Source organism: Arvicanthis niloticus, chromosome 18 (genome assembly GCF_011762505.2).
Source record: "Arvicanthis niloticus isolate mArvNil1 chromosome 18, mArvNil1.pat.X, whole genome shotgun sequence".
NCBI lineage: Eukaryota > Metazoa > Chordata > Mammalia > Rodentia > Muridae > Arvicanthis > Arvicanthis niloticus.
In genome coordinates, this window is record NC_047675.1 from 31,208,487 (window position 1) to 31,220,604 (window position 12,118).

A 12,118-nucleotide genomic window follows, 5' to 3' on the forward strand; every position below is an offset into this window, starting at 1 on the left:
AGGAGGAAGAGAGAGAATAATACAGTACGTGTAGAATGCTAACATAGTGCTTTTCACCCACTATGTAAACCAGTGTAGAAATTTATCAGAGTGTTAAAAATGGAGACTAGAGAGCTCAGCAGTTAAAAGCACTGGCTGCTCTTCCAGAGGACTGAAGTTTGACCCAGTACCCACATGGCAGCACTGTCTGTGGTTTCAGTCCCAAGGGATACAATGCCCTCTTCTGTCTTCCAGCGGTACTGCATGCATGTGGTACACAGACATAAAGGTAGAACACCCACACACACAAAATACGATTTTAATTAATTTTTAAAAGCTAGAAATAAGGAATAGAAAGATGGCTCGTGCATTAAGAGCTCTGGCTTTTCTCCCAGTCTAGAGGACCCAGGTTCAATTCCCAGCACCCACATGGTAACTCCATTTCCAGATTCAATACCCTCATCTAGCCTCTGTAGGCATCAGGCATGAAAATGCCACACAGACATACATGCAGGCAAAACACCAATCCACATAAAATTGAATTTAAATTTAATGTTGAAGTAGTTTTAAATCTAGGAGCAGGCAGTGTGGCACACACCTTTAATCTTAGCACTTGCTTGCGGGGGGTGGGGGGCAGAAGCAGGCAGATTTCTATGAGGTCAAGCCCATCCTGTCTTACATAGCAAGCTCCAGACCAGCCAAGGATACACCATGAGACACTGTCTTTTAAAAAGCTAGAAATAGAACTGCCATAAATATGATCCAGCCATACCACTCATGTGCACATTCCCAAAGGATTTTACATCCGACTACAGAGATCCATGCTCACCTGTGCTCACTGCTGCTCAATTCACAATACCCAGTAAGTGGGAACAGCCTAGATTTCCCATAACTGATAAATGGATAATGAACATGTGACCTGTGTATGTAGAGAAATACTATTCAACTGAAGGAAAAATTAAATTATAAAATTCTCAAGTAAACGTACAGTGCTAGAAATAATTAATTTGAGAGAGATAACCCAAAGAAAGATAAATGTTGCATGTCACCTCTCATGTGTGGATGCCAGCTTTGAATCTTTAGCTACTTTTAAGTTAGAATAACCATAGAAAACCGGAAACTAGTAAGGGGCCATGTGGGAAGATGTCAAGGGAAAGAACAGAACACAGATGGTATAAAGGAGGAAAGGGGGACAATGGAACAGAAATGGTTAGACAGGGTGAGGAATGGCAGGGTGCAGGAGTGAGTGTGGGTGGTATAACTAACACTGAAGACCTTTGAAAAGGACACATGGAAAGCTACTACTGTAGAAACTTTGTATACATAGGAACTGAGCAGAGTTACACTGTAACAGGGGGATGATGCCTCTCCCAGACACCATAGACTGCCAAATAGAAAATCCAGTGCAAAGCCTATAGGTTACCTCTTTTCAAGTTCTTTGTCAGTAGGGTTCTGTAGACACCAAACAAAAATTACAATCTATTGCCATTGTTCTTGGATATCCTCCAGAACTTGATAGTAAAACCTATTGCTGATGACACCACACACTTGAGTCACAAGGCATGAGAAAGCAAGCCGGTACCTAACCTGGAAGCTTCATCCCTACTACCTAGATTCCATAATGCTGGAAGTTTCTATGTACTATTGGAAGAGAAGAGTCACCAACAGTCTTAGCCAGCTATGAACACTCCAAAGTACACTAATGATTGGCCTGGCAAGATATGTCCACTGATGCCATAGTGGCATGGAGTTATAGTAGCCAACCACTTTCCAATTGGATTTAAAGCTTCCACAAGATGGAATTAATGCCTGATAATGTTACCTGGGATGGGTCACAGGCCCTAGAGGAGAACCTAATAGTACTATAATAAGAATTGTAACAAACTCTCCCGTAAGTTCTTACCCATTCACAGCTCGCACGCTGAGATCATGGCTTTTCTCACCTCTGTCATTCAGTGAAACCTGAATGTATCTCCTCTCCAAGCTGCTGTGTTCCAAGCCATGTTTCGGGTCCTGCCTGGCAGATACCTCCTTGACCCAATGAATAGCTGAGTCATGGGGCTGGGAGATTCCAAGCTCTTCCTGGCTTAGCATTATGGAACCAGCTTCTTCTTTATGTTAACTCAAGAGAGCAGTGCTCTCTCCTAATCCTTGGCTGCTGTGTATACAGCCAGAGATGGGAGCCCCCCATATGCTCTGCCACTTATTGCACCAAAATCATGGGGTCTTTTTGGAAGGCTGAGTTCTAACTATCCAGAACCCCACAGTACAAGCTTATATATACAGCTGTTCATATCTCTTACATAAAATCGCTAGCATTTGCATATAACAGGAATATTTTTAATAAACATAGATAGTTGACTAGAGAAATGGCTCAGTGGTTAAGAACACCTACTGCTCTTGCAGAAGACCCTGGATTGGTTCACTGCACCTATATGATATACCACAACTACCTATAACTCCAGTTTCCTAGGTTCTGGCCTCTGCAGGCACTGCATGCATGTGGTGCACATACATACATGTAGGCAAAACGTGCACATGAATTATTTTATCTAAATGAATGTAAGTAACCTATAATGAATAAGATGGTGAATTTCTGGTTTCTTTAAAAACACAGAAATGTCATGTGAATATGTTTTTGTTTTAATTCTGGGTGTAAAATATGGGGCTGCTTCAGACTGTCCACTTCAGTAACTATGTTTGTCTCGTGCTCTGACAGGGGTGTGACTTTGCCAACTGAAGATAGTTTATGTTTGCTATTACAGGAACTCTTCAGAGAGCATAAAAATGCCAAAGCCCCAAGAGAGATGGTGGCAGCTGCTGCTCCCACTGTTTGGGTTGCTGGGTTGCTGGGTTGCTGGGTTGCTGGGTTGCTGGGTTGCTGGGTTGCTGGGTTGCTGGGTTGATGGGTTGATGGGTTGATGGGTTGATGGGTTGATGGGTTGATGGGTTGATGGGTTGATGGGTTGATGGGTTGATGGGTTGATGGGTTGCTGGGTTGATGGGTTGATGGGTTGATGGGTTGATGGGTTGATGGGTTGATGGGTTGATGAGTTACTGGGTTGATGGGTTGATGGGTTGATGGGTTGATGGGTTGATGGGTTGATGGGTTGATGAGTTGCTGGGTTACTGGGTTGATGGGTTGCTGAGTTGATGGGTTGATGGATTGATGGGTTGATGGGTTGATGGGTTACTGGGTTGATGGGTTGATGGGTTGCTGAGTTGCTGAGTTGCTGGGTTGATGGGTTGATGGGTTGATGGGTTGATGAGTTGCTGAGTTACTGGGTTGCTAGGTTGATGGGTTGCTAGGTTGATGGGTTGATGGGTTGATGGGTTGATGGGTTGCTGAGTTACTGGGTTGCTAGGTTGATGGGTTGATGGGTTGCTGAGTTGCTGAGTTGCTGGGTTGATGGGTTGATGGGTTGATGGGTTGATGGGTTGATGAGTTGATGGGTTGCTAAGTTACTGGGTTGCTGTTTGGAGATATCCTGCCAACAAAGATTGAACTTGCCCCAAGGTACTCGACTCCCCTAATAAGCAGGAAGTAGACTAAGGAGATCAATACCCCTTTTCCTTCTGTTCTTTTCTCTCCTACCTAGTGTTAAGGGGGTTGAAAGAGATAGGGGTGTAGAAGGGTGGTAGGTAAAAGAACCCAACAAAGAAGCCACAAAATATCTAGTGCAATGTTAGTTTTGTGTAAATAGTTGCCATGCTATATTGTTTAGAGAATATCAGCAAGGAAAAGTCTACATGGTCAGAATAGACACAGGGTAGAAACACTGAACCCAGTAATGTAAAACATAAACTATAATTGACTGATCATAAAGAATACGTCTTCTTCTATACCACCCAAGGATGGCTCCTTCAAAAGGTTCACTGAAGTCCCCTGAGCCATGCACAGTAACCAGTGTGTACGCCATGATTTTTAGTATAATCACAGAATTCACCACCTCAATTTTCTTTCCCCTGAAACACAACCCCTAACATCAGCCATTCACAGACACCAGTGTGTTCTTGTTTTGATACATATAGGAGTTGTGAATTTATCATAGAATTAGAATTGTTAAAAATCCCATGGTGGAGATGGTATGCATGTGAAGGGGGCAGGGAGAAATATGTGAAGTCATTGACTGTAGAACAGGATCCCTTGAAAGGCTGAGCTGTGAGTGACAAGGATGTAGTGCGTGGAACCAGCCCTGACATCATCTCTCTCCACCCACGGCCCAGGACTCAGCCAACACCATCAGGAACACACATGGCACAGGTGAGAGAACACCTTGTCCACATGAAGGACATGGGAGTCCACACCTTCCTGGGAATTCCCTTTGCCAAGCCACCTGTAGGACCACTGCACTTTGCACCCCTGAAACCAAGGTATGATGTGTGAGGGTTGGGTCTTCTCACCCAGCCATGTAAGCTCTCCTATTTCCAGGGGGCTTTGAGTTCCAGGTTGAGTAGATGCTCTGAGCTCTAGGCCAGGCTGCAGTGATCCCTCCATCTCAGTCCCACAATCTCCTCTCTGCACAGGAAGTGAGAGTTCTCATGTACATTCCGGTAAGTGCTCTCTGAGCTGCACAGGTTGGAATAACTTTGTCCAACTCCTGGCTCAGGGCTTAAGAAATGTAGAGTCCCTGTTCCAGATGCTCAGGAGAAGAGCAGTGATGCTATTAATTCAGACTATGCTTAGAGTTTTCTGCCACCAGGGAAGTAGTCTGTAAGTGAGGGTCTGGTTGTTTCTGTGAACCTGTAAGAGCCTGGTAGTATCCCCAGTGGGTCCCAAAGTCACTGTGCCAACAAAAGATGCCAGCTATCCTATGCTATTAGGATTAAGTGGTGTGCTTCCAGCTGGAGATTCTGTTGAAGAAAGTGTTCTCTGAGAATCTGGACATTAAATGAAGAGAGTTCTAACACTCTATTGGAAAGAATTCTCTACTCATGAATTCAGCAACTGCATGTACAGACACAAATGGGTATACACGTGTGACCAGTAGTTTCCACAGATAGTACTAGGATTCTCAACTTCCAAGCTATGGGAAGGGTAGATTATAAATCTAACAACCTTGAGGCCTCCTTGGAAGCCTGGACTCCTTCCCTGTAGGCTTGACCTTAGTGAGAAGAAACTTTAGAAAAAGATCATATCTGCAAGCAGAGCATAAGGGCATATGAGGTCTCAGGATGGCTACACTTAAATATGGGTCTAGGTCTAGTTCACAGTCCCTGAAAAGACCACCATTGCCACCAGGTGTCTTCAGATGCTGATAGAATGAATAGACTGGATGTGGCCCTGTTGAACCAGACCCTACCTTTCATCTCCACGTCTGAAGATTGCCTGTATCTCAGCATCTACCCACTTGCCTGTGCTCCAAATTGCCTGTGAGTGTAGATCATGGTAGTTGTGGGAATGGGAGGACACTTTTTCTGCAGGAAGATGAGAAGAGATTAGCCCGCCTCCTGAAGTGTGGACCTTCATGAGATACTCCTCGCTATCAGGTAAAATAGGGCTTTCTCACCAAGGATAGAGAGCTGGCTCGTGGGCATGGGGACTCAGAGCCCTGATGGCTCTCAGAAGTTAGACAGTATACCTCAGGAATGTTCTGGAGAGTATTCAAGTAGCTCACACTCAAAAGATTGGATCAGGAGAGCCCCAACGTTGAGATTCAAAGTCATCAAATACCCAGATGCCATAATGGAGAGTAGGGTTGCTGTGATGCCCATTCTGGTCTCCAGTTCCTCTGAGATTTTTAATGTCTCAACCACCAAGTCTGTCTTAGCTCCTGTCCTCAGAGCCTCTGGCTCTCAGTCTATTTTATGGATATAACAAGGTACTCTGGAAACTGTACTCTGGAAGTTGCTCAAGGATCATGGTCCACATCTCTGTCTCACAAAAGCTGAATGTTTTCTCTAACCAGCCAAGTTTCTCCCAAGGCATCCCCCTTTGTATTCAGAACCGTGTGAATAAGTGGGATGGTTCCTGTATCACTTATCGGCCTTGGGGAGGTGGGAATGACTTCATACATGTTACATTCCATGCCAATCATAAGATTTGAGAGAGAGCACCTGATCTCCACTGAGGTATTGGCAAAACCCTCATCTCCCTGCCTAGAAAAAATGAGCTAGAAAAAAACCCAGTCTAGTTCCTTTACAGATAGTAGCCAACTTGTCTGCATGTGAGCAGGTAGATTCAAAGGCCCTGGTAACTCACTTTTAGGTCAGGAGTGAAGAGGAAATGCTAACCATCAACAAAGTCGGGTTCAGTGATCCTGGGTATGGAAAGGGAATGGCAATAGCATATGGATCAGAAGGCCCACATGGTCTTCAGCTTCTCAGGCACAAATACCTCATCCTCAGACCATGCTGTCTGCTAGTATTGGATGTAGAGTGATGACTTGAGCATATGGGGCCAAATGAAGGACCATTCAGGGTGGAATTTAAGGATGAGCCAGGAATGAGGGTAAGGTACCCAGAGGATATCAAAGATGTTCCAGGACATGCCATTGTTTGACCTCACATGTCCCAGGCCGTCAAGATCATAGGTGGTATTGTAGATAAAGTCTTCGCACAGACACTCACAAAGGCTATCAGCCTCTCTTGTGTTTCGTGTCAGTCACTATCATCATTGGTGTTCACGGTGAGGTCTAGAGGCAAGAGAGATGGCTGTGCAGTAAAGAGTATATACTGCTTTTCTGGAGTACAGTTCTCAGTACTCACATCAGGCAGCTCACAACTGCTTGTGGTTCCAGCTCCGAGAGGATGCAACACCCCTGAAGGGCACCTGTGCTAGCCTAAACATACCCACCCATAGACAAACACAAACACGTTGTCTTAGTCAGGGTTTTATTGCTCTGTAGAGACGAATAACCAAAGCAACTCTTATAAAGGTGAACATTTAATTGGGGCTGGCTTACCATTTCAGAGGTTCAGTCCCTTATCATCATGGTGGGAAGCAGGGCATGCAGGCAGACATGGTGTTGGAGTAGCCGAGAACTCCACATCCAGATTGGAAGACAGCCAAGAGGAGATTGGAATTCAACACTAAACAAAACTTAAACCTAAGAGACCTCAAAGCCCATTCCCACATGACACACCCCTTCCAACAGGGCCACACCTACTCAAACAAGGCCACACTTCCTGGTAGTGTCATTCCCTGTGAGCCAATCATTCAAAAACATGAATCTATGGGGGCCAAACCTATTCAAACCAACACACACACAAAATTAAAAATAAAATAAGTCCAAAGAATGAAGTTTATCTCTACCTCTGGTGTCTTGAAAGCCCTGATAGGATGGCAAGGCTTTGTGAGCCCAGGTTCATTCACTATCCCCAATTTTGAAACTCTTTCCTTGCCACCTATAACATGGATACCACCGACAGCCAGAAGTAAAGAGACAGAGAGACCCTGGGGGTTATTCTATAGAACCTTACCAGAAAGGATGGTGAGAATTCTGGGAACTCTGAATAATAAAGAAATCACCACCAGATATCCTACCAATACAACTCCATAAACATAGCCTGAACAATGCTTCTTTCTGAGTGTGAGGTCACCTCAGAACTTGGCTATTTTTGTCTCTTATCTTTTCCCACCCCAGGCCCTATCCCAAGGCTTTCCCACCCTGTCTAACCAGCCTCTCTTTGATCCCACTAGGTTAGATGTTGCCTCCTGAGTTTGGTAAGCTATTGATGCTGGAGTAGGAACACTGAAGACCACAGATCATCTAAGCCCAGTTCCAGCAGATGATGGGGACTTTATCACTGGTTCCCGACACTCCCAAGTAACATACTTCCAGTGTGAGTACATCTGGAATGGAGTCCTGATGCCTGGGGCAAAGCTCAGAGCTGTGGGTCCCAAGTGAGATCTGTGGTGTCCCACCCAAATCTTTCTTGGGTCCCTGATATGAGGCACTTTATGGTCTTCATCTATCGGTAAATTCCTACGACATAATAATTATAGTGGCCTGTGTTGGTTAGGGATGTAGACCTGAATGCAAGTGAGGTCAGCCTGAAGTGTCCAAATGCTCAGACACTGCTCATGCCCCTCTTGGTCTGCAGAAGACATAAGTGGCACACTTGCACTATCACTGTGCAAGGAAGTTATCTTGGAGATAGAATTGCATGGTTGGAATCCAAGAGCAAAGTTGTAGCCTCAGCTCCATGGGAGCCTCAGGGAGCAGAAAGATGCTACAGCCTCCAGACCTTAAGCATCCCCTACTCTCCACTAGTGTTCTCTTGAGTCATTTTATTCTCCCTTACCCTTAAACTTCTTCCTCTCCCCGAAGAGAAGAGGCAAGTACCACTCACTAACCTTGTCTTGTATCTCTTCTCATTGTGTAAGAAGAACATCATGTTCACTTTGCCTCTATGTTCTTTCCATCTCTTAGAGGCTGTAACCCTCATCATACAGACTCTGGGACTTTCCCATCCACCTGTCTGACAAGCTTGCCTCCTTGGGTATCCGTTTTCCTGGGTGGGTAAAGTTTCCCCTTCTTTCATATTCTGCACTGGAGCTGGGCACTGGGCACCACGACCTTTGGGTTGAAAATGAAGTACCTGCATTGCCCCACCCTGACCACCAGGGGACAGGCAAGGATACCCTTCACCTGAGCTCAGAGGCCAAGAGCTTTGTTCAGTCTTGCTGTGAATGTGCCTATGTGGGCTTCATTTCTGCTGATACTCAGAACATTTCACCAAAGGGAAGGCTCAACTCACAGGGCACTTTTTAGATTTTTAGTAGCTTCATTTTGTAAGAGCTTTGTTGTGGATTGTTTGCATACATTTAAATTCATCCGTTTTAAATTTTAAATTTGAGTAACTGAGAAGGGTAACTACCCCCACGTATCACTTTTCCTTCTCTTCAGAAACTTTCTGTTCTATTTGTATTTTCAAACATGACTGAACTTGTAACTCCGGACATATAATGAAAAGTCAAATACATAATCTGCACCATTTGGATAATCGTTAGCCTGTTTTTGTTCAGAGAAACCTGTATAAATAAGGGCCTAGTAGCTAGAAAGTCGGAGCCTAGGAAGTAGCCCGATCACTTTATATTAATTTTTTCCCTGGACTCTGCTCCCTGGCAACCACCTCGCTGTTTTCTGATGCTGTTGGTCTTGTTTGTCAAAAACTCAAATTTGGGACTAGCTCTGTCTTCACCTGATGCTTTTGAGATTTAAGGAGCACGTCACTTCTTGCTTCCATGTATGTTCACGTCACACCGTCTCCTCTCACCGACTGGTAACACGTCTGAGTGAATGGGGGCAGGTGTTATTAATGACTTTGTGCAGGCAAACTCTGCTGCTCCCGTTTCTTTGGGATGAGCTGAGAGTAGACCTGCTGAGTCATATAACAAGTGTACGTGTGTTCATTCACCTCTTTTAAAAACTGCCTGACTATCTTCCAAAATAACTCTTTTCATCCTGCCAGCTGTTCCATGTCGTGTCTCAGCCTCCCAAGGGCTAAGATGACAAGTATGCACCACCATGCCTCATCATCTTACGGTTTTAAATCTGATTATGATGGATGGGCATGTGGTGCCTCATTGCAGATGCTTCCCTGAATCTCCTTCCACACCTCTGTAGATGTACACACACACATACACACATACACACATACACACATACACACACACACACCACATACTACAAACACACATGCACACACACACACACTCTACCTACACCACAGAAATGCCCTGAGAGTCTGCTTTAGTCCACATATTTACTCTGGTCTTGGCCATTGGTGACACAGAGACTCAAAATAATAGCACAGTTTGTGGCAGGGTATGGGGAATCTTCCTACAGCTTTGCACATGGTAACTCAGGATTAGGAAAGACTAGACTTTTTAGTTAATATAAAGAAACAAATTCCATGGCCCTGAGCTGGAAGGTCTAGGACCTCTCAGTCGTCACAGCACAGTTGTTCATTAGATCAGGAACTGAAGAGCAGAGAATGATTTGGCCAGGCAGGGATGGAACACTGGTTTGAACCAGAGCATGTTAAAGAAGAGATAGTAAATACCCCTGCAAAGTCACTGAAAAGGGACCCAGACAGTCCTGGGCTCTCCAAGTTTAAAGCTAGGATGTGGTAGCCATGGCTGGTTTTCTCTATCAGTGGGTATGACAGGCTGTTTGAGATTGAGTCCCACACTGATTTCTCGAGGAATTTAGGCTCCTGGGTACAGCCTGAATTATTTATATATAATATAACTATATCTTCACAGCCTTCTGAAACTAAGAAGTGATATTTTAAAGATTTGCCAAGTAAGGAGATAAGTGACTTTGAACTGGATTTCAACTACAGCATGGGCGGCCTCAGAAAGTGCTAGTGTCCAATGCATTTCAAATGAAAAAGAGCCCTAAGTAGGAGTATGCTGTGCAGAACCTCAGACCATGAACTGTAAAGTACGGGAACCTTTAGTGAAGATCTAGTTGGCTATGGGTCCTGGAAGCAAAGAGGTGCTCTTCTTGCCTGGAACAGACATATCTACTGGGAACAGGAAGAGTCATGGAGCCAGCCCAGCTGTTTGACACAGTTCCAGCAAAGCTGAGCCGAATTCTTCAATCGCTGTCCTTCTGTCTCTCACTTTTGGGTTTTGGTCTCTGCATTCTTGGGTTTTGGTGTTGCATTCTTGGGGACTTTGTGCATTATGGTTCATTTTATGTCTTTTCCTGAGAATATTATGTTTGAGTCCTTTTTTTTTTTTTTTTAAGAAAATCCTGAAATTAACTTTATCTGGTCATTATTTGGAAGTCTTCTTTATGCCCTGAGAATCATTAAGCCTAGGTAGGTACATACCTAGATGAGGCCATTCCTTCTTGGGGTATCTGCCCCTGAACAAACTCAAAAAAGTTTAATTAGTGCAGGGTAAACGGAGACAACTGACAAACTCTGTGGTTTTTTTTTTTTTTTTTTTTTTCTCCCAGAACTGAGGACCGAACCCAGGGCCTTGCGCTTGCTAGGTAAGCGCTCTACCACTGAGCTAAATCCCCAACCCCAACTGACAAACTCTGAATAGCCAGGGGAAACAGTGACAGATTCAAGGTCTCTTTTTCATTATAGGCTTAGAAAACATAATTTAAAGATGGGGGGTGGTACAGGGTACAGCCCTGGAGGAATAAAACTCAGTAAATAAGACAGATTGACTAAAATAAACCTTTTCTACTTTAGAGATGGTAAGAGTTATAGTAAAGGGGATGGGGTATTAGTATTTGCTGTTCATTAAAACACCAGTTCAGACATTATTTGTTTGCCTGGTGCACTTTCAAACAGTGAACATTGCCAGCCTCAAAGTAGGCTGTCATATATCAAACACATTTGCTTGGGATGAGACATTATTTATACTCTTTAAATTAGAGTTACAAGATTAATAGTAAGAATAAATACTGTTCTGTTTGTATTTTCTCATTGTGACTGAACTTATAACTCTGGACATTTAATAAAAAGTCAAACACATAATCTGTACCACTTGGATAATCATTAATCTGTTCTGGAAAACTTGTATACAGAAGTGCCTGGTTGCTAGAAATTCCAAACCACAAAAATGGCCTAGTTGCCAGGAAATCAGAGCTATGAGATTACCCTGACCATTGGTCACTGGCATTTGCCAAATGAAAGGGCCCACTCAGGGTAAACATGCATGCCTTTGCTCAAATTCCCTTCACCCCAACCAAAGGTCACTCCAGTTCTTCATCCGTGGACATTCTAACTGGTCCACCTTCCTACCTGGCTCCTCCAATCACAGCTTCCTGCTCCCTCATCTTCATGCCCAATACCTCTATTGGACTGTGACCATGATTGTAGTGAGTCCTGCGGAATTGTGAGGGTCTCCTGGCATCGTGGAGAAAGTTTCAGAGGCAGGATTGTTCTGCCCCACACTCCCACAGGAGCTGCCTTTCTTGATCTCATCTGATCTTGCAGATTAGGTGGAAGGAAACTTCTAGAAGAAAGTATAAGAAGAGGAAGGAGACATGGTAGCAGATGGTCTTAGCTTTGCTGTAGAGAAGAGAGAAAATGAAGCAAAGAACAGTTTGGGGAATATGGTATAGTTTTGTTTGTTTGTGGTACTAGAGATTGACCCTGAGGCCTCATCGGTGTGAGACAAGCATGCTACCACTGAGCTACATCCCCAGATCTGAACAAGATGCTT